General features: G+C 35.9%; 1 protein-coding gene and 1 pseudogene across 2 annotated transcripts in view; both read left to right on the forward strand.

Moving 5' to 3' along the window:
• LOC107626022 (uncharacterized) overlaps positions 1-25,770 on the forward strand; it is a 51,539-nt gene that overhangs the window by 4,438 nt on the left and 21,331 nt on the right. The gene's annotated exons all lie outside the window — the stretch shown is intronic.
• Positions 22,088-24,122, forward strand: LOC107627877 (putative receptor-like protein kinase At1g11050 pseudogene; annotated as a pseudogene).

A 25,770-nucleotide genomic window follows, 5' to 3' on the forward strand; every position in this document is an offset into this window, starting at 1 on the left:
AGTTCTCCATTTCTACATGCTTTTTCTTCATTCCCTCAATCCAATCTTTACCTCCTAATCCTGAAATCACTTAACAAACATATCAATACATCTAATGGAATCAAGGTGAATTAAATTTAGCTATTTTAAGACCTAAAAATCATGCTTTCACTCTTAAGCACAATTAAAGAAGAATAACAAAAATCATGCTATCTTAGTGAATAAATGGGAGAAAAATTGACAAAATCCTCTAAATTCAACACAAGATAAACTCTAAAAATGGAGTTTATCACGAATGTTGTCTCTCGTTGCCATCGTTTTGGGGTATAGTGTCTGGTACACTCTTGGGTTATGGCGTCCGCACGCTCTTCGGCTATAGCGCCCATACCACTCCCACGATTAAAGTGACGGGTCACACTCTTGGGTTATAGCGCCCGTACCGTTCTATTGTCGGATAAATTGATGACAAGAAGAGTCATTGGTGTTGCCTTTCCAAACCTCAAACATCACATCACATAATCAAATACCTCTAAAGATATAATAATTCTTTATCCATAACACCACAATTAAAATCTTATTTTATAAACTATTATAAAATCAACACAGTCTTCACTGGTTACTTTATAAATTATTCAAACTATTTTATAAACTTTCGAACACCCAAAACTTCATTAAAAATAAGTAAATAGGGCCCGATTTTTTCATTTTCAAAATAAAATCTTTTTCGTTCAATTAAAATCTTATTTCTCCTAAAACCGTCTTCCGATTTAAACTCTTTATTGCAACCTATTATTTTTTTCTTTAAAAACCAAACTCAATTAATTTCAATAAAAATTCATATATTTATAAATAAATAAATAAGTTCATTAAATCTTTCTCAAAAATTAAGACTCTGCTTCTTTTTACTCAAAAACTCCGTTTAAAATACTCATTTAGTTATCATTAATTCCAAATTAAAATCCGACCATCAGAACTAAGTTACATACTATCATATAACTCAGATTTCAGTCAATTATTCAACAACAACATCTCAATTCTTTATTTCTCAACATGGCCAAAACACAACAACAAATCCAACAGCAATTCAGCTAAAATTTCAACAGTTACCAATTATAGATTTGAGCAACAGACGTCAACAAATAATAATCCAACCACATATATCAATTATTTTATAATTTTAACCGATTAAAGAGTCAAACCTACCTCTTTGAAGCGCAGAACACACACAAGATACCGGAGGAGATTTTTGATAAGTCAAACAGAGCAAAAACGTCAAAAATTTGGTGGTTTCTTCCCTCTTTTGGTTCGGCCAAACTGTTTCCTGGAAGGGGAAGCTCCACTCTATGATTTTACCGAATAAAACACACGTCGTTGCATAGAAGAGAAAGATATAATCACTTCTATCGGATCAGAATTTTTGTGAGGTCACGGATCTCAAGAAATTGAACTCAGAAAGTTGAAAAATCAACAAAATCCTCCATGCATGTCACGGCTGTTCTTGAGGGAGTGAGAGAAGATTTGTGCCCTTTATACGGTGTAATTAGTGACTAATGTCACTTAATGAAATAGGGAAGGCATGTGTCACGACGTGAGGCGCATTAAGCACGCTTATCGCATTTTTGAGCTGCTGAGTCAGTGAGGTTAAATTTTTAAATATCTTAGAAGGTAATTAAAGTAATTAGACATGGTAAAAACTCAAATAATCATCTCAAGTGGTGATATTTACTTAGAATAAAGATTGGGTAAATTACTAATGTAAATGACATTAGTAAACCTGAGCTTTTTCAATCTTCCGGGTCCAATATGAAGTGACCGTCCTTCGTCAAATAAAATTAAATAATAAAATAATATTAATATTACATTATTATTCATTTTATTTAAAGATTGCAGAAAGAAAAACATATCATAGACGTTATGTGAATAAAATATAAAACTCACATATGCGACTCTAACACGGAAACCAGGATATTACACGATGTATCCCAAGAAGTAGATCTCATCCCTTAAAATGTAACATTTTTTTTCGTATATATGTTATTCTCTTGTAAGATGTTGAACATAATTCATAAGTGTTGTACATGTTCCTTCAAGATATTGCTATAGATAATAATATCATCCACATAGACCACTACAAACTGATTAAGGTAAGATCGTAAGATCTCGTTCATCAAGATATAGAAGGTTGAAGGAGCATTAGCTAAGACAAAAGGATCTCTAACTACTCATACGATCCATACCTTGTGACATACATGGTCTTAGACTTTATCAATATTATCAATTCTCACTTGGTGATATCCTGGCCTCAAATCCAACTTTGAGAACTAGTTGGCTCCACCAAGTTGATCAAACAAATCAACTATCAAAGGAATAAGGCATTTGTTCTTGACGGTTACCTTGTTATAAATGCTCGATATTTGATGCATAGTTTTCACGAACCATTATGCTTCCTTTGAAACAAGACTGGTGTGCCATAAAGTACCTTCGATGGACGGATGAACGACCTAGCATCTAGTAGATCCTTGAGTTATTCTTCAACTCCTCACGTTTTAGGGCGCCATCTTGTATGGTACAGAGGAAGGAGGTTTTACTTCTGACTCCAATTCAATCTTATGATCCATTTTTCTCCTATGTAGTAGTTGTTTTGAAAACTCAGAGAAATCACATCCTTATTTTCTTCAATGATTTTCTTGATTTTGGGAAAAACATCTTCTCCTTCGAACGTTGATTCTGCTTGTAATAAATCCAAGTATGCCATCTCTCCCTTCTTGAACATCTTTTTGAGTTGCATAGCAAAAAGTATCGGTGGCTCCCTATTTTTAGAGATTGTAAGGACCATGCATATAGACCCCTTTTTTTTATGATGCATACGATGACTATCTTAAAATCATTCATGGATACTATTGAAAAATCTATAAGATCCTTTCAAAAATATAGTCATTTCAACCATTTTTGCTACTCCTTTAACAGGTTTATCCGTGGTATTCACAGGTTTAAACCAACCTTTTTTCGGTATTTTTCAACCCAAACATCTTTGCTTCATCAGACGTAATGAAGTTATGTGTAACACCAGTGTTAATCATAGATATGACAGGTTTCTCATTTATAAAAGCCTTGACAAAGCTTTTATTTCTATAGGGCATACCTCCTTGCGCTACACAACATTCATGAGTTGGACAAATCTAATATATTTGGTCATCTGTGATTGAACCTCTCATTCTTAAAGTGATAGATTCTAAAGTTCCTAACTTGAGACAATCTTTCATTTGATGTGGTCCTTTACATACGAAACATCCTTCTTCGGACACGAAAATTTTCTTCTTTTTTTTGTACTCTTTTTTTGAAGAATACTTTCCTTCTTTCTTAGTTGAGAAACTCTTTACTTTGTCTCCCCCATCTTTAGTAGAATTAGACTTGGAGGAAGACTTGAATTTAGAGTCTCCTCGATGATACTTGGTGAGTGATTCGGCCTCCATAATGGCCTCATCGACATCCTTAATATTTCTTCTTTGTAATGCTTTCTTCCCAAAGTTAGAACCCATCAATAAAGAAAAACAATGCATTCTCTTATGCTAAGTTAGGAATTTGAAGCATGAGAGTAGTGAACTCCTTTAAGTAGTCACTAATCGTACTCTTATACTTTAACCTCCTCAATTTATTCCTTGCTTTATAGACCACATTATCAGGAAAGAATTATCTCTTTAACTCTCTTTTAAATTTTTTCATGTGGTTATGTTGTAGGTACCCTTCTCTACATCCACTTACTTCCTCCACTACCATAAAGTAAATGTTTGGTTAGAATTTTTCCTGTTCAAACCAAACTTGAGTTCCCTCAAATAGCTTCAAAAGGTTCTCAAGGTTTTCTTCTATTTGGAGCATGTTTTCTTTAAAAACATCTGATTCTCCCAACACATGAGCTTCGAGAGCCTCCTGTCATGTTCTATCATTTGAAAGTGCACATCCATAAATGATAGAATATTCTTAAACAAAAAAAAAATTCTCTTTTCTAAAAAGATAGAGTACTTATCTCTAGGCTTACTTAAAGAATGAACCTTCTTACTTTTTCATTGAGAAGGAATAATATTTTTTTTAAGTCTTAACATGGTCTATGATCACACAAAATTCCATATCCATGAACTACTTATACTTCCTCTTGAACTTTGCTTTGATGCCAAATTGTCTCGATTTTAGACACACTCTAACGCTAACGTGCCGACACTTGGACTCACTCAATGTTAATCTCTTGAGCTAACCCTCAATATTTAACAAAAAAGTTAAGAACACAAGAAAACACAATAAAAATAAAAGTTGGTAAAAAGAACACTTTACTATCATAAGTGCTTGTTACAAATACCTTATACACTCAAACACTAACTTTCATCCTTATTTATAGTCATTTATATTCTCAATGGATAGTTAGAATTAAGTCTAATCAATAGTCCAAGTCGAGTATTCAAAACATTTATTACAGATATCTAACCCACTACATTTTTATAAACTTTTTAAAATTATTTTAAACTACTAGTTATATTTTTATATATACCTACACTATTTTAGAATGCTCTATAATTTTTTAGAATCTTCTAAAAAAAATTTTGGTCTTCTGAAACCTTTTGAATCATTCTAGAACCTTTTAAAATTATCTAAAATATTCTCAAGTATTTTAAAATATTACATAAACACAATTAAATATAATATTTTAAAATTTATCGTGATATATTTCTGTCAAAAATAAAACTATTAAACAATTAATTATTTTTGTCAAAATTTTATGTCTTTTGATATTTTTGTTTGGTCATTTTTAGATTTCGAAATTATTTTTATTCTCACTTAAATCTTTTAAATATAATTTTAGTAGTTCACTTTTTAAGAAATAGTTATTTGGACAAAAAGCTTATGACAGTGATTTGTGATACTTTGACTTTATCCAACATAGTTAGCTTCTTCTTATTTATAATAATTATTCCATGTATAATTTCTGATCAGATAAGTTCTTGATTCCGATCCATAATATCTATTTTTTGGTTTTAGTCTTTATATATCTTTTAATTCAATAAGCTTTAAAAATCAGGGGCGGAGTTTAGTGCGGTTGAGGGGGGGGGGGGGGGGAATGGTCTCCTCTAAATTAATAAATTTCACTTATGAAGTCCTTTCTTTTTATAGTTTGGGCCCTTCTTAATTTTATATTTTGTCCTATGTACTTTTTAGTTTTTATGTTGGTCTCTTTCTAAAAAAGATTCTAACTCCGCCCTCGTTAAAAATGGTCTATTTTATTAGTTTCATTATATTAATTAGTCTAATTTATTTCTTTACAGAAATATTTGATAATCAAAATAAAATAAACAAAAATAATCAATGTAACACTCTCACTACTAGAAAGTCACGCTTCCGGTTACGCTACTCTGATAGCAAGAAGTATTATGACTATTTTATATACTTAATATTAAAATAGGAGCCTTTGACTCAACACCGTATCGCTGATTTCTTTGAAAACCGGAAATAAAAACTTTATCTTAAAAAAAACAAACACATAGATTCAAATACAAGACTTCTTACATAATATCTTATAATATAATATATATAAAACATACAACCCATATCCCTCTTATAAAATTGTAATAACAAAGACGAGGGAAGAGAATAATCTAATTAATTCAACAACATATAAACCAAACACAGTATAACTCCTCTTAATGTTTCTTCTTCCGGTTCCTGAAAAGGTAAAGCTGTAGGGGGGGTGAGAACCTAACCACACGGTCTCACCACGCAGTTTCAAAGTTGTCACAAGAAGATATTTAATAAGAAAACTGTTTTCAATCTCAGTGATTATTATTGCCTTATAAATCTTTTAAAAACCAATAATTAAACGTTCAAAACTTTTTCAAAGAAACAATGTTTAATCTTTCAGAAATCCGAAACCTTTCCTTTCTTAAAAGAAAATCTCAATCAGAAACCAACCACACAATCAACAACACAATCATTAATTCAGCACCAAAGTTCATTCTCAAATGTAGCACGTCAGGACAAACACAGGCAAGACAGACAAGAAAAGCACAAGTAAGTAGCAATTACAGCAAATAGTTCAAGTAGCAGCTAAGAACAGTTTAGCAATTAGGCAAACCCAAACAAGTTCAAACCCAAACAAAGCATACAGATGCATATGATGCATGCCTGTCCTATGGCTGATGAGGCTCATCTGTCGGTTATCCAGCCAACCCGACAAGTCTTAATTGTCCTTAGACTGTCCCCCGTCGCGCATCCCCATGAGTCTATGCATAGATTTTACATTCATACATAATTCAAATCACTCACTGGGGCTATCCATACCCGAGAATTTATACGTGCCTGATCACCCTTACGACGTAGGGTCAACAGAGTATCGAGATCCAACCTGAAACACGTGGTGGCAAGCCACGGTTCTTTACCCAGGAAACTCGTATCTCAGATAAACGTGCGGAAGCCACATATGTTTATTCATAATCATTCATCCATCATCATTTCCGCATTTCATTAACAATTCATATCAAACCAATCATTATTCAAGCCATAAGTCACTTTTTATTTCTCAAATCTCTTCAAACTCATAATTCAACTTTCCTCAAAATCAATTCCTTTTCAAATCTTAGTCGCTTAATATAACATTTTACAAAACTTCCAAGAGACTTTCAATCATCACCTTAAAACAGAACTTTCTTTGCTAAGATACAAGATTTTAGGGAAGAATAACCTGCCTCACTTCTTAAACTCTTTAGAAATTCTCGGAATTATAATTACCCAAACTAAAATCATTTAGAATGGAGACTTAAAACCAAAACCAAGGCATGTAGGCCAAAAGTTCCGAACCAGTTTCAAAACCAACATTATTTAAGTCCAAAAACCCAATTTCTTTTTGATGGTTTCAGTGGCTAAGAGAAAGGGGGGGTTTGAATCTTAGCCCCCTTTTTTATGTTGCTGACACTTGCTGAATACAGAGGAGGCTTTTCTGTTTTAGCTCGTCTCTGGACACGAGACTTTTGTTTTTGCTCGTCACTTGCCACGAGACTTTTTGTTTTGTCTCGTCACTTGGCACGAAACATTTTAGTTTTTGCTCCTGTGCAGTAGAAAACAGAAATGAAGTAGGAGAGAAGAAATATTGCACCCAGATATATCCTGGTTCAGCTGCTAAGTGCAGTGCAGCCTACATCCAGTCTCCATCACAACCATGATGGAATTTCACTATAATCAATCTGATTACAACTTGTAAAGTGCTAACCCAACTTACAAGGGGATTCCCACAGAATCATGAAACACAACATAGATGAACAAAGGAACTCTAAGACATCTATGGCTTTTTCTTTTAATTTTGTACTCTCTGCCTTTTTCCGCTCTATGGCTTTTTCATTACAAACCTCACTGTTTGCCTTTTACCATGAGACTCAAGACATGACAAAATTAAACAGAAAATTACAAAACAGAAAATATTGAAGGAGAAGAGAAAACTGTTAGCTCAGGTAGCTCTGAGAACACTGTGCCTTGCACTCTCAAATTTTCTCCTTGCTTCAAACAGTGGTTGTTCCCCCTTTTTAAAGAAGAGGAAAGCCTCCACACTTGAAGCCAAAACCGAACCAACTTCTTTCTCCTTCAACAAAACCGGTTCGGCCACAAAGAGAGAGAAGAGATAACCATGCATTAACCAACATGCAATTACCTCTAGTCCTTTCTTGATCACCACCCTTCATCAATCCGAGCTCTCCATCCTTGGCTTGCTCTCCAAGATGGAATTCTGGCCCTTGATGCTTCATGATGATGATGACTTCATCTGCTTCAATCTCTGCCTTCAACCATCACTTCGCCACTCTAGCTACTCCCTGTGGTGGTTGAGCAGAATCAAAGACAAGTCATGCTTCAAGAATCTCCCTTGCTGGCCGAGATCTTCTTCTTCCTTTTTGAGCATGCAAAGCTCAAGATAACCTCACCAAATCTAACCACATTTGGTAAGTATCTTAGCCACAGCTCATTTTTATTTTAGTATGTTTTCTTGCCATCATTGTGATGGTCTTTAGGCTTTCTTTCTCTTCCTTTCGGTAGCTCATTTTTGCTTCCATGGCTACCAATGTTTCCTGTGTAATAACCGAAGAGAAGAAAGAGATGAGAGAGAGAAGACAAAGTGGAACTAAAAGCATGTAGTGAGTTTGAATAAAGTAAAATAATGCTGAATTAATTCCTACTCCCCTTTCTTTCTTGGTGGCGTGAAGCAATAATGACCCATCAAATCAATTATAATCTCTCTCATGTTTCCAATGCATATATTAATTATTCTCAATAAATTTTGAGTTCCATCACAAGTTAGGAGAAGAGATCCGTTGAGGGCATAAGGCAAATTGCAACATTTGCTTTCCTGATGGATTTATTTTCAGATCATGCATTGGATCTTTCATCAAAGTTGGGCTTGGTTTCAACCATATTTATTTTTGGCGCATTAATAACATTTGCTTTCTTGATAAAATTTGGAGCAAGCATAAAGCAAATGGAAAGCATGTAACACTCTTGGGCTTAGAGCAATTAAAATCATTTGGGCCCAAGTAACATTAAATCAGCCACATTCATTTTTTGTTATTAAAACCAAGGCTCAGTGTAAATTGGGCTAGCACAATAAATTTGTTTTCGGCCCAATATAAAATCTGCACAACAAAATTATTAATTAGGCAAATGCAAATTAAGATCAAATTAATAATTTTGTAATTAAACATTTTAATAATGTTTGTTCATCATCAAAATTAAACGAGAGTTTTCCAAACTCATCAATCTCCCCCTTGATGACAAACATTATTAAAATTGAAATGGGAAAAATATTAGAGATTGAGTAAAGAATACTCCCTTTGATTTGAATTTCTCCCCCTTTCAAAATGTCACAATGCTCCCCCTTGATATATGCTTATGTTACCAAGGGAAACACTTAACCTGTAACATTTTAAATCAAGCTTCAAGTAACAATGTTATTTAGCATGTTTTATGATGCTAAATGCTTGATTTATGAGCAGTTTTAATTGATAATCAAAACTCATTTGATATCATAAACTGATTTACTGCTCAACCATTTTCATACAAACAAAAATTTATCCAAATATTTCCAAACATTTCTTGTTAGTATATCAGAGCAAAACAAAATGATGTGAAAAATATTTGAAGTACACATGATCAAAACAAGGCAGTTTTTAATACAATGCACAATTTAAAGGAACTGCCAAAAAAAAAGTTTTCAATCCAACAAATTTATCAATGATGAATCAACAGCCAAGCATCAAAATCAAACATCATCATGAACCAAATGTAGTTCAAGCAATATAGTGAATGCAATAACGCATGCATTCTTTGAACAAGGGTGATCATAAATTTTCAATTTTAAAAATTTCAACCCCTATTCCCCTGTTTTTCCAGCCCCTGTTTTGTTCCAATTTCAATTTTGGAACTTAAATTTCCTCCCCCTTTTGTCATCATGGGGGCACCTGCACAAAACAGAATCAAACATAGCAAAATATTCAAAGCAAAGTAGCAAGAGTATATCACAATATCCTAGAGAGTATCCTAGAGCAGTGAGTATCAAGTCATGCTCATACAAAAAAAAAAAAAGATTGAGCCTAGTGGAGCCAATATCAAACAGAGTAAAGAAACAGTCACAAATCATCAGAAAAATTAAGTTGTTCTTCAGCATCTCCGACACTATCATCTCCCAGATCTTCTTTAAAATGTTCCATCATTAGATTGACCCTGTCTTTGCAATTTTTCCAAGCTTTCTCATTGTCAAAGGCTTGCTTACGGGTTTCTTTGGCTGACCGATACATCAAATCTGCCATGTTCGAAAATTCTCCCAAAATCTGTTTGATGGACTTGATTGTTTTGGAAGATTCTGGTCTGCCTTCATGGTCACTATCCGATGCAGCAGTTTGTCGCCCTTTGGTTTCCTTAGTTGCTCCTGCTCCTCTAATTGAAGACACCTTGTTTTCTACAGCCTCATTCAATAAATCAACTTTAAAGTACTCAAATATTCTAGTTAGAAACATACCATAAGGCAGGTTAGCCTTTCTGGTGCTTCTAACAGAATCCCACATATGTCTAATCATAATATAACCGAAGGATATAGGAGTAGAGGTAACCAAAGCAAATAAGATGAGACAGTCAGAAAATGTTACTCGGTTGTGTGAGCCGCTTTGGGGAGTCAGAATATGTGTGATGATGCGGTGAAGCAGAGAATTGACCGGTCCTAGAGCTTTATGTGTTGGTATGGTGCCATGCAATCCAGAAAGGTTCTCGCAAATGTGCTTGAGAACAGTCTTGTATGGAACGCCAACTTGTGTGTCCCATTTTTCCACCATGTATGCTCGTGGTCCTTCATCCTTGAAGCCCAGGGCCTCTCCAATAGTCTCAGCATCAAGGGCTATTTGAACCCTTTTGACATAGGAATGAAGGGTGCCGTCAATGAGTCGCATATTGGCATAAAACTCTCGAACAAGACCAGGGTAGACTGGTTTCTGGATGAGAAGCAAAGGTTTCCAGTTGAGTAGTTCAAACAGAGGAGAGACGTTGATGCCTTTGTTGGTGAGATTTTCAAGGATAACAAGATAAGTTGTGCACAGATGACGCTTCTCCATAACCTCCTTATGAAACTCAAAAGAGGTGCAAGAGTTAAATCTGCTTGGATCAAAGTGGGAGTGAGTCTTGCCATATTTGTCTCTGAATTCCATGGATTCCAAGTTTGGAGGTTCAGTAGTGTCATTGAGTGCAAACCCCTGATTCTTCTGGGAGCTTTTTCCAGGAGTAGTCCGCTTCGGTGATGAGGGTGGAGGTGATGGAATGGGAGAAGTATAAGATTCTTGCTCTTCTTCCTCTTGGGGATCCTTGTTCTTCCTGTTTCGTCCTCTTCCGGAACTCTTTTGGGCCACTACCTTTCTTCTCATGGTTTCAGTTTGTTTGGTTGGAGGTGAGGGAGAGGATGAGGAAGTAGAATGTATGTGGATATGAGTGTGCGTTTGGGGTGTTGATGGTTTTTGAGAAAGAAGAATTCTTTCACTCTTTCTTGGCGCGGTTTTCTTTTTCATGGTAATGGGGAATGAAATATGAAAGGGTGGTGGTGATAACCGAATTGAGAGAGGGAGAGAGACAAGGTGGGTGAACGCATTTAATGGGGTTTGGAAAGAGAATATGGAGAGTAATGACCATTGGTGGACGGTTAATGACCATAATGGGTGGTTATTATCCAAAAAATGATTTCCCTTTTAACTTTTGAAATCCAAAACTGAAAAGTTGTTGCCTTAAATCAAGGGATTAGATGGATATAGGGATTTGATTTGACAATAACCACTTCCAAGGAGATTTGATGACACAAGAGGAAGATTCTTATTTGTAGAAAGATAACTACCATAACTGTTAAGGTGGGGTCAAGGAATTTTGGTGGGGCCCATAAAATTTTGAATTCTGCGCTGCCTCCCCCTTGACCACAGCTCTTCCATCATGCCATGATTTTTATCTCGTCCAAACCTACGAGCAAAAACTGAACAGAGTCACAAATTCACAGATTTTCAATAAAACTTAAATCAAACATTCCCAAACTTTTTCTCAAGGTACAGAATCTGTCTTCACAGAGAGGTTTTGTAAAAATATCAGCAATTTGGTCTTCAGATTTTACAAATTGAATATCAATAGTACCCTTTTACACATGTTCTCTAATGAAATGATATTTAATTTCAATGTGCTTTGTTCTTGAGTGCAAAACAGGATTTTTTGAAATATTTATGGCACTCATATTATCACAAAATAGGGGTATACTATTGATTTTTAATTTGTAATCTTCCAATTGTGTTTTTAACCAAATTAATTGAGTGCAACATGCAGATGCGGAAATGTATTCTGCTTCAGCTGTGGATAAAGCCACTGTGGCTTGTTTCTTGCTTGACCACATATTGAGTGAGCTTCCAAGGAAGCAACACATGCCAGACGTGCTTCTTCTATCCACTCTATCTCCCGCATAATCTGCATCACAAAACCCTACTTCACAAAATTCATCAGATTTAGGATACCACAAGCCATAATCACAAGTTCCCTTAATGTATCTAATGATGCGTTTAACAGCCGTAAGATGGGATTCTTTTGGGTGAGATTGAAATCTTGAACATACACCCACACTTTGAACAATATCCGGTCTAGAGGAGGTAAGGTACATGAGTGAACCTATCATTCCTCTATACTTTGTTTCATCCACATCTTGACCATCATCATCCTTTTCAAGTTTTGTGTTGGGATGCATTGGTGTACCCATTGCTTTGGAGTTTTCTAGGCCAAACTTTTTAATAAGTTCTTTTGCATATTTTCCTTGGTAAATAAAAGTACCACTAGGAGTTTGTTTAATTTGGAGGCCAAGAAAGAAAGTAAGCTCTCCCATTAAACTCATTTCAAACTCACTAGTCATGAGTTTTCCAAACTCTTCACACAAGGAAATGTTGGCCGAACCAAATACAATATCATCAACATAAACTTGAACAAGAAGTATATCATCATTAGATGCTTTAATAAATAAAGTAGTGTCGGTGGTACCCCTTTGAAATTTATTTTCCAACAAGAAGGCACTAAGCCTTTCATACCAAGCTCTTGGAGCTTGTCTAAGACCATAAAGAGCCTTAGTTAATTTGAAAACATGATTTGGAAACTCTTTATGTTCAAAACCGGGGGGTTGAGCCACATACACTTCTCTATCAATAAAACCATTAAGGAAAGCACATTTAACATCCATTTGAAACATTTTGAAACCTTTATGGGCGGCATAGGCAAGAAGCAAACGAATTGCTTCCATTCTAGCTACCGGAGCAAAAGACTCATCAAAATCTATACCTTCTTCTTGATCGTAACCTTGGGCCACTAATCTAGCCTTGTTACGAACAACTTGTCCATCCTCACCAAGTTTATTTTTAAAAACCCACTTAGTACCCGTTACCTTCATATCATCCGAATAAGGTACTAATGTCCAAACCTTATTCTTGTCAAATTGAGCTAGCTCCTCTTCCATGGCCTTGACCCATGATGGATCTTCAAGAGCTTGTTTGACATTGTTGGGCTCCATTTGTGACAAGAAAGCAAAGTTGCTAGGTTCGGTTTGCCTTTTGGTGGAGGATCTTGTTGTTACGCCATGAGAAGGATCACCAATGATGAAATCATGAGGGTAACCTCTCATAGACTTCCATTCTCTAGGCTTTCGGACATGCGTAGAGCTTTGATGAACTTCTGGTGGTCTCACTGTTTCAGTTGCTCGTGCCTGTTCAGGAGACAAAATGGAAGTGTCTCCTCCAATCTGACGAGACAGAACAGGGCTGACAGATTCTTCATTCTGGACAGATTTGGGAATTTCTTTGCTTGTTCCATCTTCACAATCTGAATCAATATCCTTCACAATACTGGGAATTAAGTTAGAATCACAAAAAGTAACATGTATGGATTCCTCTATTGTCCTATGCTCCTTGAGATAAATTCTATAGGCCTTGCTTGTGGTGGAATATCCAACAAACATTCCTTCATATGATTTTGGATCAAATTTTCCAAGGTTTTCCTTATTATTAAGTACAAAACATTTGCATCCAAAAATATGAAAGTACTTAAGATTTGGAGGGGTTCCTTTCCATAGCTCATAAGGTGTTTTCTTTAACCATTTTCTAATGATTGTTCTATTCAAAATATAACATGCTGTGTTCACAGCTTCAGCCCATAAGAATTTAGGAATTTCACTTTCACATAACATAGCCCTAGTCATTTCTTGAAGGCTTCTATTCCTTCTTTCAACCACCCCATTTTGTTGGGGGGGTTCTAGGACATGAAAAGTTATGAGAAATCCCTAAGTCATCACAGAATTTTTCAAAATCTTGATTTTCAAATTCTCTTCCATGATCACTTCTTAAATGGGCAATTTTCAAATCCTTTTCATTTTGAATTTTCTTACAAAGGGTGGAAAAAGCATGAAAAGCATCATTTTTATGAGCAAGGAAAAGTACCCAACCAAATCTAGAGTAATCATCTACCACCACAAGACCATAATGTTTACCTCCTAAACTTTGAGTTCTAGTAGGACCAAAAAGATCAATATGTAACATTTCCAATGGCCTTTTGGTTGAGATTCCATCTTTTGATTTAAAAGAGGATTTTACTTGTTTGCCTAATTGACAAGCGTCACAAGTGAGATCCTTATCAAACTTGATGTTTGGGATTCCTCTAACCAAATTTCTTTTGACTAGCTTAGAAATTTGATACATGCTAGCATGTCCCAACTTTCTATGCCAAAGCCATTTTTCAGATTCAAAAGATGTGAAGCATGTTACATTTTGTTCCTTTAAATCCTCAAGAGTTAATCCATACACATTGTTGCATCTTTTAGCTTCAAGAAGAACATTCCCAGTTTTTTCACACACAACTAAACAAACAGATTTCTTAAAGATAACTTCAAAACCCAAATCACAAAGTTGACTAACACTAAACAAATTATGTTTCAAGCCATGTACAAGGAGAACATCATTTATACAAGAAGAAAAGTTTTTACCAACTTTCCCAACAGCCACAATTTTTCCTTTTGCATCATCACCGAAAGTGACAAGTCCTCCATCATAGTCATCAAGCTTTATGAAGAAGGTTGCCTTTCCGGTCATATGCCTAGAGCATCCGCTGTCCATATACCACACATTTTCCTTCCTTTTGGATGCTAGGCACACCTACAAAACAATGCTTAAGTAACCTTAGGTATCCAAATCTTTTTGGATCCTTTTACGTTAAACCATCTTCTATGTCCTAAACCATTGTAATCAAAAACAATTTTATAAACTTTGTCACCAACCATTCTTTCACCGAAAAAGCATTGAATGGGAAAGTGTCCATTCCGATTGCATAGTCTACAAAACCTTGGAGTTGCCTTTTTGTTAAAGTAGGTGGGATCTTGAAATCTTGTGTCATTAGAAGATGAAGCAATATTTTCAAAATGTGAATTTTCAGATTTATGAAACCCCAACCCAGCCTTATCATAAAGAGGTTTTTGACTAGCCAAGATGTGATTTAAACTTTCAGAACTTTGTGTAAATTTGGCCAAGTCTTCCTCAAGTCTTTTAACCTTTTTAAGCAACTCTTCATTCTGTTTAAAACAGTCCACATATGCAAGAACACAATGGTTACTGTCACAGCTCCTAACTTGGGCTCTTAACTACTTATTTTCTTCAACAAGATCACAAGCAGTTTCGGCCTCTCTCACTTTTTCTTTTAGAAAACTGTTTTCGGCCTTAAGAATGGTAATTTGCTGTTCAAGTTCTTGATTTTCCAGCAGAAAACATCTTATTTTTTCTGAAAGGTGGTCTATCATAAGATGGAGATCTTCAGTGTTAGGGTTATGAAAGACTACCTGATCTATGTGGTCTGCCATGAGACATGTTTGTGACTTGGTCTCGGTTTCTTCATCATCATCATCAGAGTCATTCTCCAAGTCTTCCCATGTGGCCATCAGTCCTTTCTTCTTTCCTCTTTTCGGCTTTTCCTCCTTTTTCAGCTTAGGACAATCAGATTTGAAATGCCCCATTTCCTTGCAATTATAGCAAGTTACCTTGCTAAGGTCTTTCTTTATTCTCCTTGTGCTGCTGCCTTTGCCTCTGAGCTTAGCCATTTTCCTGAATTTTTTTGCAAATAAAACAAACTCATTTTCAAAAGAGTTATCACTGGATTCATCATCCAGAGGGTTAGTCACAGAAGAAAATGCAATTCCTTTCTTTTTTGTATCCTTTTTCAAATAGGTATTTTCAAAAGCAAGAAGATTTCCTCTCAAATCATCAAGTGTCATGGAGTCTAGGCTACTGCTCTCAGAAATAATTAAAGCTTTAGTTTCCCACTCTTTTGTGAGATATCTCAACACTCTTCTCACTAGCACAGAATCAGAATGTGTAATTCCCAAAGCATCTAAGCCAACAATGATAGCATTGAACCGTTCGAACAGTTCATCAATGGACTCTCCTTCCTTCATTGCAAACATTTCATATTCTCTATTTAGTATATCTGTCCGAGTCTTCTTGACAATGGTGGTTCCTTCATGGGTGATTTGCAATTTGTCCCAGATTTCCTTTGCCGTTGTGCATCTTGATACCCGTCGGTACTCCTCGAAGCTGATAGCACAATTGAGCAGATTTATTGCCTTGGCATTTAACTCCACCTTCTTCCTATCTTCCTCAGTCCATCTTGCTTCTGGTTTGAGAGAAACAACTCCTTCTGCACTTGTGATAGTTGGAATTTGAGGCCCTTCGAGAATAATCTTCCAAAGTCTGTAATCCACTGCTTGTACGAATATCTTCATCCTCTCCTTCCAATAGGTATAATTTTTCCCATTGAAAAGAGGGGGTCTGTTGCTTGATTGACCTTCAGTTAGATTATAAGACACCACATTTGCGCCACTGTTTTCCGCCATAGTGATCTTTACTCCAAGCTGCAAAGCTTGATCTCTTTGAGACCAAGCTCTGATACCAATTGATGGTTTCAGTAGCTAAGAGAAAGGGGGGTTTGAATCTTAGCCCCCTTTTTTATGTTGCTGACACTTGCTGAATACAGAGGAGGCTTTTCTGTTTTAGCTCGTCTCTGGACACGAGACTTTTGTTTTTGCTCGTCACTTGCCACGAGACTTTTTGTTTTGTCTCGTCACTTGGCACGAGACATTTTAGTTTTTGCTCCTGTGCAGTAGAAAACAGAAATGAAGTAGGAGAGAAGAAATATTGCACCCAGATATATCCTGGTTCAGCTGCTAAGTGCAGTGCAGCCTACATCCAGTCTCCATCACAACCATGATGGAATTTCACTATAATCAATCTGATTACAACTTGTAAAGTGCTAACCCAACTTACAAGGGGATTCCCACAGAATCATGAAACACAACATAGATGAACAAAAGAACTCTAAGACATCTATGGCTTTTTCTTTTAATTTTGCACTCTCTGCCTTTTTCTGCTCTATGGCTTTTTCATTACAAACCTCACTGTTTTCCTTTTACCATGAGACTCAAGACATGACAAAATTAAATAGAAAATTACAAAACAGAAAACATTGAAGGAGAAGAGAAAACTGTTAGCTCAGGTAGCTCTGAGAACACTGTGCCTTGCACTCTCAAATTTTCTCCTTGCTTCAAACAGTGGTTGTTCCCCCTTTTTAAAGAAGAGGAAAGCCTCCACACTTGAAGCCAAAACCGAACCAACTTCTTCCTCCTTCAACAAAACCGGTTCGGCCACAAAGAGAGAGAAGAGATAACCATGCATTAACCAATATGCAATTACCTCTAGTCCTTTCTTGATCATCACCCTTCATCAATCCGAGCTCTCCATCCTTGGCTTGCTCTCCAAGATGGAATTCTGGCCCTTGATGCTTCATGATGATGATGACTTCATCTGCTTCAATCTCTGCCTTCAACCATCACTTCGCCACTCTAGCTACTCCCTGTGGTGGTTGAGCAGAATCAAAGACAAGTCATGCTTCAAGAATCTCCCTTGCTGGCCGAGATCTTCTTCTTTCTTTTTGAGCATGCAAAGCTCAAGATAACCTCACCAAATCTAACCACATTTGGTAAGTATCTTAGCCACAGCTCATTTTTATTTTAGTATGTTTTCTTGCCATCATTGTGATGGTCTTTAGGCTTTCTTTCTCTTCCTTTCGGTAGCTCATTTTTGCTTCCATGGCTACCAATGTTTCCTGTGTAATAACCGAAGAGAAGAAAGAGATGAGAGAGAGAAGACAAAGTGGAACTAAAAGCATGTAGTGAGTTTGAATAAAGTAAAACAATGCTGAATTAATTCCTACTCCCCTTTCTTTCTTGGTGGCGTGAAGCAATAATGACCCATCAAATCAATTATAATCTCTCTCATGTTTCCAATGCATATATTAATTATTCTCAATAAATTTTGAGTTCCATCACAAGTTAGGAGAAGAGATCCGTTGAGGGCATAAGGCAAATTGCAACATTTGCTTTCCTGATGGATTTATTTTCGGATCATGCATTGGATCTTTCATCAAAGTTGGGCTTGGTTTCAACCATATTTATTTTGGCCCATTAATAACATTTACTTTCTTGATAAAATTTGGAGCAAGCATAAAGCAAATGGAAAGCATGTAACACTCTTGGGCTTAGAGCAATTAAAATCATTTGGGCCTAAGTAACATTAAATCAGCCACATTCATTTTTTGTTATTAAAACCAAGGCTCAGTGTAAATTGGGCTAGCACAATAAATTTGTTTTCGGCCCAATATAAAATCTGCACAACAAAATTATTAATTAGGCAAATGCAAATTAAGATCAAATTAATAATTTTGTAATTAAACATTTTAATAATGTTTGTTCATCATCAAAATTAAACGAGAGTTTTCCAAACTCATCACTTTTCATTCTTAAATCAGAAACTTTCCCAAAGGCTCGGATTTGTTTAGTTAAAATTTAAAGAATACTTCAAAAGCAATTCGGAATTAAGTAATCAAAGGTCAATTTCCTTTAAAATCTGCTAGAACTCCTCCAAAGGTACTTCTTTGACCAAACCGCAAAACATAGGTCCCTCATGTTTAAATCAAACTTAAAACATAAGCTTTCCTTAAAATATTAAACTTGAATCACCTGTTTCTTAATAAATCAAGAACCAAACAATAGAACCTCTCGAATCCAATCCTTTTCTAAATCATATTTTAGAACAAAATCTTGAATTTCATAAAATTTCGACAGCATCTCCCCTAAAACTTGGACTATGCCACCCGTTTCGGGTCCCAACCAAAACAGTATACAACCCCCTTCCACGGTTCAAAACCAAATCAGTTTAAAATCAGACTAATTCCAAAATTCATATCCTTCTCATAATTCAAGAAATCAAATCCAAACTCAATCCATTTACAATGAACCAAACCTGTTTTTCAAAATTGTAATGAAATATTTCAGCAACCAACCATATAACCAAATCAAACAACAATCCAATCCAACCACACATACGTTAATCACAAAACAGCTCAGCAATACATAAGGCTTGTACAATTACCAAAAGTACATTTATCACATTAATATCCATTTATAACAACTCCAAATCATAAAATTAAGTTCTTTGAAAAAACCCCTACCTCGATAAGCAATACCATAACCCAACGCATCACAGAAAAATCCTTTCTCTCGACCCACGGTCAGCGGAAGCTGCAATCTCAGCTCAAACCATTCTAGCAACAACCATAGCAACATTCATGCAACCCAACTCGAACTGAAATAGCAAAACAAAGCAGCCGAAAACTCTGAGCACGACATGCAAACACTGATACTCAACCTTATGACAGAGACAACGTCGCAACACCTCAGCATAAGATAACAGAACAGCAACAAAAAAGCTTTTCGAAATGAAACGCTTACCAAGCCAGAGGATTCAGCGGCGGTCTTCGGCGGCGGAGGCAAGGCACGATGACACCTTGATCCTCCTCCTTCCACGCGACCAAGACAACGGCTGTAGCAACATGCAGTGACTATAGTATTCCCAGAATTCAAAAAGGACAAAATCTAATAACAAGACCCTTACCGGTAGTGGATCCCGGCGACGCAACAGCATTCTCCAGTGGCAGAAGCGGCTGTCCGGATGGGGATGATGACGGCTGAGGTCCGGTGCTGGTGACGGGAAAAGCTTTGCCTCCTTCCTCTGTTCGCGGTTCAACCAGTGGCAGCGATGCGAAGAGATGGCGACGACGGGACAGGCGGCGACGAGCTTGGATGGCGGCGATGACTTCCCGGCAGTGACTGGGCGCGGTGGTTTCCAGGCCCGCAACCTTCTCTCACTCGCGAGCCCTCTCTCCTCACGGCTCTGTTCTCAACGGTGACTTGGCATGGTGGCGGCGCGACTATTGGTGGCGACGGCGTAGGTGACGCGACGGTGGCGGTGCAGATAGCTCCTTCTCCCCTAGCGCTCTCCCTCTCTCGAGTCTCCCTCTCCTCTCGCAACCCTCACCCTCGGATCTCCCTCTCTTCCTCCCCCTTTCTTTCTTCTTTTCTTTCTTCTTTTCTTTCTTTCTTCCTGTTTCATTTTCTTTCTTTCCTGGTGTTTCACGGTGTGTGTTGAGATTGAGAAAGTATAGGGAGCCAATGGCCTAAGTGTACAATGTGCACAATGGAGGTTTAGAAAATATTAGAGATATGATCATTAGTGTTACATTGTCCTGTCAAGTTACGCTTTTAGGATGAGTGGTTTCATGACGTGGTATTAGAGTTCTAGATTCGGAAGGTCAAAAGTTCGAACCTTGGTGAACCCTAAAATCAGCTTTTTATAACATGAGATGTTTATTATCTCTGGTATTCGGATGGTTATTCTGGATAGTATGGGTGATGTTCATTATATTCATAAACCAAAGATTTAGCCAATTGTACACATTGTACGCTTAGGTCATTGGTTCCCTAACACTACCCGTTAGGATTATTTGGGTGTGTAGGTGTTTTGTGTGTGTGTGTCCGTGTGGGGTGTGGGGTGTGGGAGTGGTAGAGGTGAGTGGGTTAGGGTTTAAGTTAATGAGGGTAAATTAGGATTTGTGTTGTATAATGAAATTGGGGATTTTAGGAATTAAGATAAGATGGTAGTTTTTAATAAAAATAAAAGTATAGAGTAATAATCCAAATTCGAATTTTTTTTTGGTGACTAATCCAAATTTGAATTAAATATATAATAATCAGCTTTGAATACTATTTTATTATCAACTTGAATTCTATTTTCGAATAAATACTAATTCAATGAAGATTTGATGATAATTAGATTAATTCTCCTTTATTTATAAAATAAGATTAAAAATCTAAATATTTAAAATTAAGGCATATAAAATATTCACTATTTTTAATTATAAAAACTCTAAATAATAAATAAGAATTCACTCAATTTATATATAAAAATTTCTAAAAGTATAATTTTAAATAATATAATAAATCATAAATAAATCAATAACTTTTTAAAATTTGGGTCTTACAATCAAAATTTATTTTATCTAATATTCATTAATTATTACAATAATTAATAAATATTAAATAAAATATATTTTAATTTTTTTTATCTTTTTAATATTATCGTACTCCGTAATACTAACGTAGTAAATTAAATTTTAATATGTTAATTTATCATCCTAGTTTTTAGCCTTAACATTTAAAGAAACAAACTAGTATCAAGGACTAAATTAAGTATATTTTAAAATTTACTTTATTAAATCAATTTTATTATAAGAATGAAAAATGTTATTTGTAAGACTTTAAAATTTATTTAAACTCATCGTTTTTAAAGTTATAAATTTTCTGTTCTAAAATATCTAGCTATTATTAATTGCTTCTCTATTTTTAATTTTTTTTACCCTTAGTAATAATGTAATTTTAAGAAAAATAATTAAATTGTATTTTTTATGAGGATAATTCTATCTGCTCGTATAAACTTTTTCCATTACCAAAATTATTATTATTATTATTATTATTTGGTTTTTCATTATATGTGAAATTTTATTGCGGAACAATTATTGTGAACTAAAAGGAATACAATTCAAGGATATTTGTGTCGATTACTAGCTAATTAAAGATTTTCCACCAAGATATATGATAGCTGAGTTTAAACTTTAGTCGTTATTTCAAAATAACGTATTAATATATCTATATAAACATCTAAACAAGGATACTAAAAGAACATGAACAATTAGGTGCTCTTTGAGTATCAAGTGACACGGTTACATTTACAAACAATAAAAAAAAAATGTTATTTTAGAAAGGATTTAAATTAGTATCTTAAAAGTGATTATCTTAGTGGTTCAGTCTCTCCTTGTAGGATATTTAGATGAAAAATATTTAAAAAATAATAACATATTTACCTACAGTAATTTAAAATGATTTTATTTTGTATTTATTGATTAATATAAAAATAATTAAATAATATTAGATATAATAAATAAAATAGCTTTAGGTCATTATCTTCTACCATTATCATTTAGATAACAAACTAACTTTTCGTTAATTAATATTAATCAATTTTAACATTGAGAATGCATAATTAATTAAGGATTTATAATTTAAGATATAAAATTTAAGAATTTTAAAAACATAAGCCAATATTAGGAACAACAAAAAAAGAGTTAATAGTCAATTTCGTCCTTGAAAGATATTTCGATCTCCATTTTTGTCTTTAAAAGTCAAAATTAATCAAAATCGTCCTCCAAAAATACCTTACCTGATCACATTCGTCCTTCTGTGATCTCCCTAGCTGAATTGGCAAATGTCTGCTGATGTGGGCCGTTAATTGCCAAGGTGACAGAAAACAAAAACGACGTCATTTCGGTAGAAAGCGCTACTAGGGTTGAAACGTCGCCATTTTGTCTTCAGAGGAGAGATTCAAACGTTGCAATTCGTTACCCCTGTGTCATATTAACCATTGCTCTGTCTTCCACCATGGCAGCACCTTCACCTTCACCTTCTCCTTCTTCTCCTTCAATATGCCCCATCGACTTCAGCTATGTTAAGAGAGTTCCATGGAACCCTTCAGCATGTGAGAATTTCCACTCTTTATCATCAAACTTGAGCAACTGTTGCACCTCGCTCTTATCTCTAATCGGAATAGGGTTCGCGCAGTACCTTAAAGCAACTACAAATTTCAACCTCCCAAACCTTGAAACCTCAACCTCATGCGTCCATGATTTCCAGTCTCAGCTCAATTTCTTGTCTCTCCAAAACAACCTCGTTGACTTGAGCTTTGACCCTCACCAGTTCATCATGTCCCGAAATGTCTGCGCAGGAATTGAAACCTTAAAAGATTGGGACAAGAAGCTTGGTCAAATCACGCCTCTTGATACTAGTTGCAAACAAGACCTCACTGATCTTTCGCTATGTGATGTGTGTCTTACTGCGGGGTTTCAGGTGCAGCATAAACTTGTCTCTATTGATGGTAATGCTTTTCACTCTGAAAATTGTTTCAAATTTACTATTCTATATGCTGCTGCGTTTGTTAATCAGTATGGACCTGAAAGCAATGGTGCCATGAGTTGCATCTTTGGTATGTCACTTTACCCACAGGGTGGTGGTTCTGGTGAAAAAATTCACCAGGGTTTGGTTTTTGGGTTAACTAGTGCTGGTGTTGCTTTGTTAGTTATGTCTTGTTTGTTAGGGGTTTATGTTTGGTATGATAGGAAGGTTAGGAGGAAGAAGCTTAATGATGATGAATTTGATTTTGATCCTGAGGAACAAGGGTCTAGGCGTAGGTTGAGGCCGAATATGGGGTCTATTTGGTTCAAGATTGATGAGCTTGAGAAGGCCACTGATAATTTCTCAACCAAGAATTTCATTGGCAGGGGTGGATTTGGGCTTGTTTACAAGGGGGTTTTGTCCGATGGTTCAGTCGTTGCAGTTAAGAGGATCTTGGAATCTGATTTTCAAGGGGATATGGAGTTTTGTAATGAGGTGGAGATTATTAGCAACCTAAAGTACCGGAATCTGGTGCCTCTTTGAGGCTGTTGTGTAGTGGATGATGATGATGAAAAATTTAATGACAGGGGAAGCCAGAGGTTTTTGGTTTATGATTACATGCCGAATGGAAACCTTGAAGACCATCTGTTTCTGGTGAGTGAGCAGCAAAAGTTGAAGAAATCGCTGGCAAACTGAAAGTGATAAACCGCCACCACAACCACCATTTCATATCTCCATCCAATCAGCCAACCAGGGATTACGGCTCTTACTTACCTCTACTTCCACCGAAAGTGTTCACGGCGATGTATTTATCGTTCAAATTGGGATTAGGGTTTATCCACTCCAGGGACTAATTTGACGTCTTAAACAAGAGTTATCTTGTCATCAACAACATGCTACAGCCTGGCGTTTGCCACCTTGGCAGTTAACGGCCCACGTCAGCGAACGTTTGCCAACTCAGCTAGGGAGATGACGGAAGGACAAACGTGATTAGGTAAGGTATCTTTGGAGGACGATTTTGATAATTTTGACTTTCGGGGACGAAAATGGAGATCGAGGTATCTTTCAGGGACAAAATTGACTATTAACTCAACAAAAAAAAAGTGGGGATTCCCTGACATTTCTCTATTCGTTAATATCCGTCTCCATGTTGTCACGTATTTTAATTTCTGTATTCTTTCTTGATATTAGTTTGATTCCATATGTTATTCAACAGAATGGATATATATTTTTAGAAAATCAAGAAGAATGGCGGACCTTCCGGTTAAACCAGTAGAGAAAGTTATTGAGATAGTATTGGAAGCGAGTATTCGGCAACTTGATTATATAATCAATTACAAAGACCATGAAGAAGAGTTAAAAGAACTCATTAAGACTCTTGAAAGTAATAAGAAAACGGTAGATGAGCAAGTTCAAGTTGCAAAAGACAATGCAGAAGAAATCACGCGAGCCGCTCAAGATTGGCTCAAGAGGGTGGAGAGAAAGATGGAAGAAAGTAAGGAGTTTCACGATGACAAAATCCTTGAATCCAAGACAAGTTGCTTTAGCGAGGGGTGCTCTAGTGGAGCTATCCCTTTCTTGTGGAACAGGCGTCAACTTGGCAGAAAAGCAAAGAAGATATTGGACATGCTTATTAGCTCCTCACGCGTACGCATAGGACCAGTCGCGTACGCATCACCAAAAATCCATGCCACGCGTATGCGTGGGCCACGCGTACGCGTGGGAGTACGTTCTTTAAAAAAAAAAACAGATTCAGTAGCAAAGCTACAGAATTGTAACAAAAACCAGTTTTGAGTTCAAATCTTCCAACATGCATAACTTCTTTGATTTAAAATATTTTTCACCCGTTCTTTGAATGGCATAAACATCACGAACCCAATTTTCATTTCAAAACAAGTTAGAAGCAATTGAGGGTCCGAAAGCTAAACTTACAAAACCTCTTCCTCATTCAAAACAATTCCCATGTTACCAACACAATAACCTGCACATGCTAGCACCAAAAAGTCCTTCTTCCTCAACACCATAACCACCATGAAAATCACACTTCACACCAACAATAATTACATATACACATGCCAAATCCACCAACTAATGCAAACCATAGTTCATAAATTACATACTTGTGTCCTCAAATTAATGATTAACAATTTATCAATCCTTCAACTAATCAGCACCACATCAATTCATATTTAACAACAAGATACTAAACCACAATATACACATACGTTCCAACTTATCCTACGGTCATCTAGCCTAAGTTTTCGCAAAACATTATATATTAAATGCAAGAAACCTAAACCATACATTGGCCGATTCCCACGTAGCGACCAAAGCAATTCTCCCAACATAAACACAGCTCCAAAGCTCAACAAAATTCTAATGCCCAGCCTCCACCAAAATTCCAACGTCCACAATTTAAAGCTCAAATTATTTATTCACAACTTAATACAAATTCATAACACATATATACCCAATTTAATACTCAAAACATAAATTCAGTAAAATTAAGATGGAATTATGGTATCTCCACCTTACCCAAGCTTCACATTAGCAAGAGTAAACGTTTTTCTCAAGTTAATTGGATCCTAAAACATCAAAGAGTAAAGAAATTCCCCACTTAATTTTCCAAAAATTAGGGAAGAAGAGGTTGAGGGTGAATAAGCGGGTTACCTATGAAATTGTTCTGATAGAAACGTAGAACTCGATACAATAATCGTGTGGCCACAAACAGTGCAGCGATCGGAGCTCGGATGGAGGAGTTACAGCATTTTGAATTTTTGCCATAAGCGTTGGGGTTTCTTCCTTCTTATCCCCTTTTATGGCTTTCAGCGTTTTTTGCT

Source organism: Arachis ipaensis, chromosome B2 (genome assembly GCF_059453495.1).
Source record: "Arachis ipaensis isolate K30076 ecotype BB chromosome B2, ASM5945349v1, whole genome shotgun sequence".
NCBI classification, from domain to species: domain Eukaryota; kingdom Viridiplantae; phylum Streptophyta; class Magnoliopsida; order Fabales; family Fabaceae; genus Arachis; species Arachis ipaensis.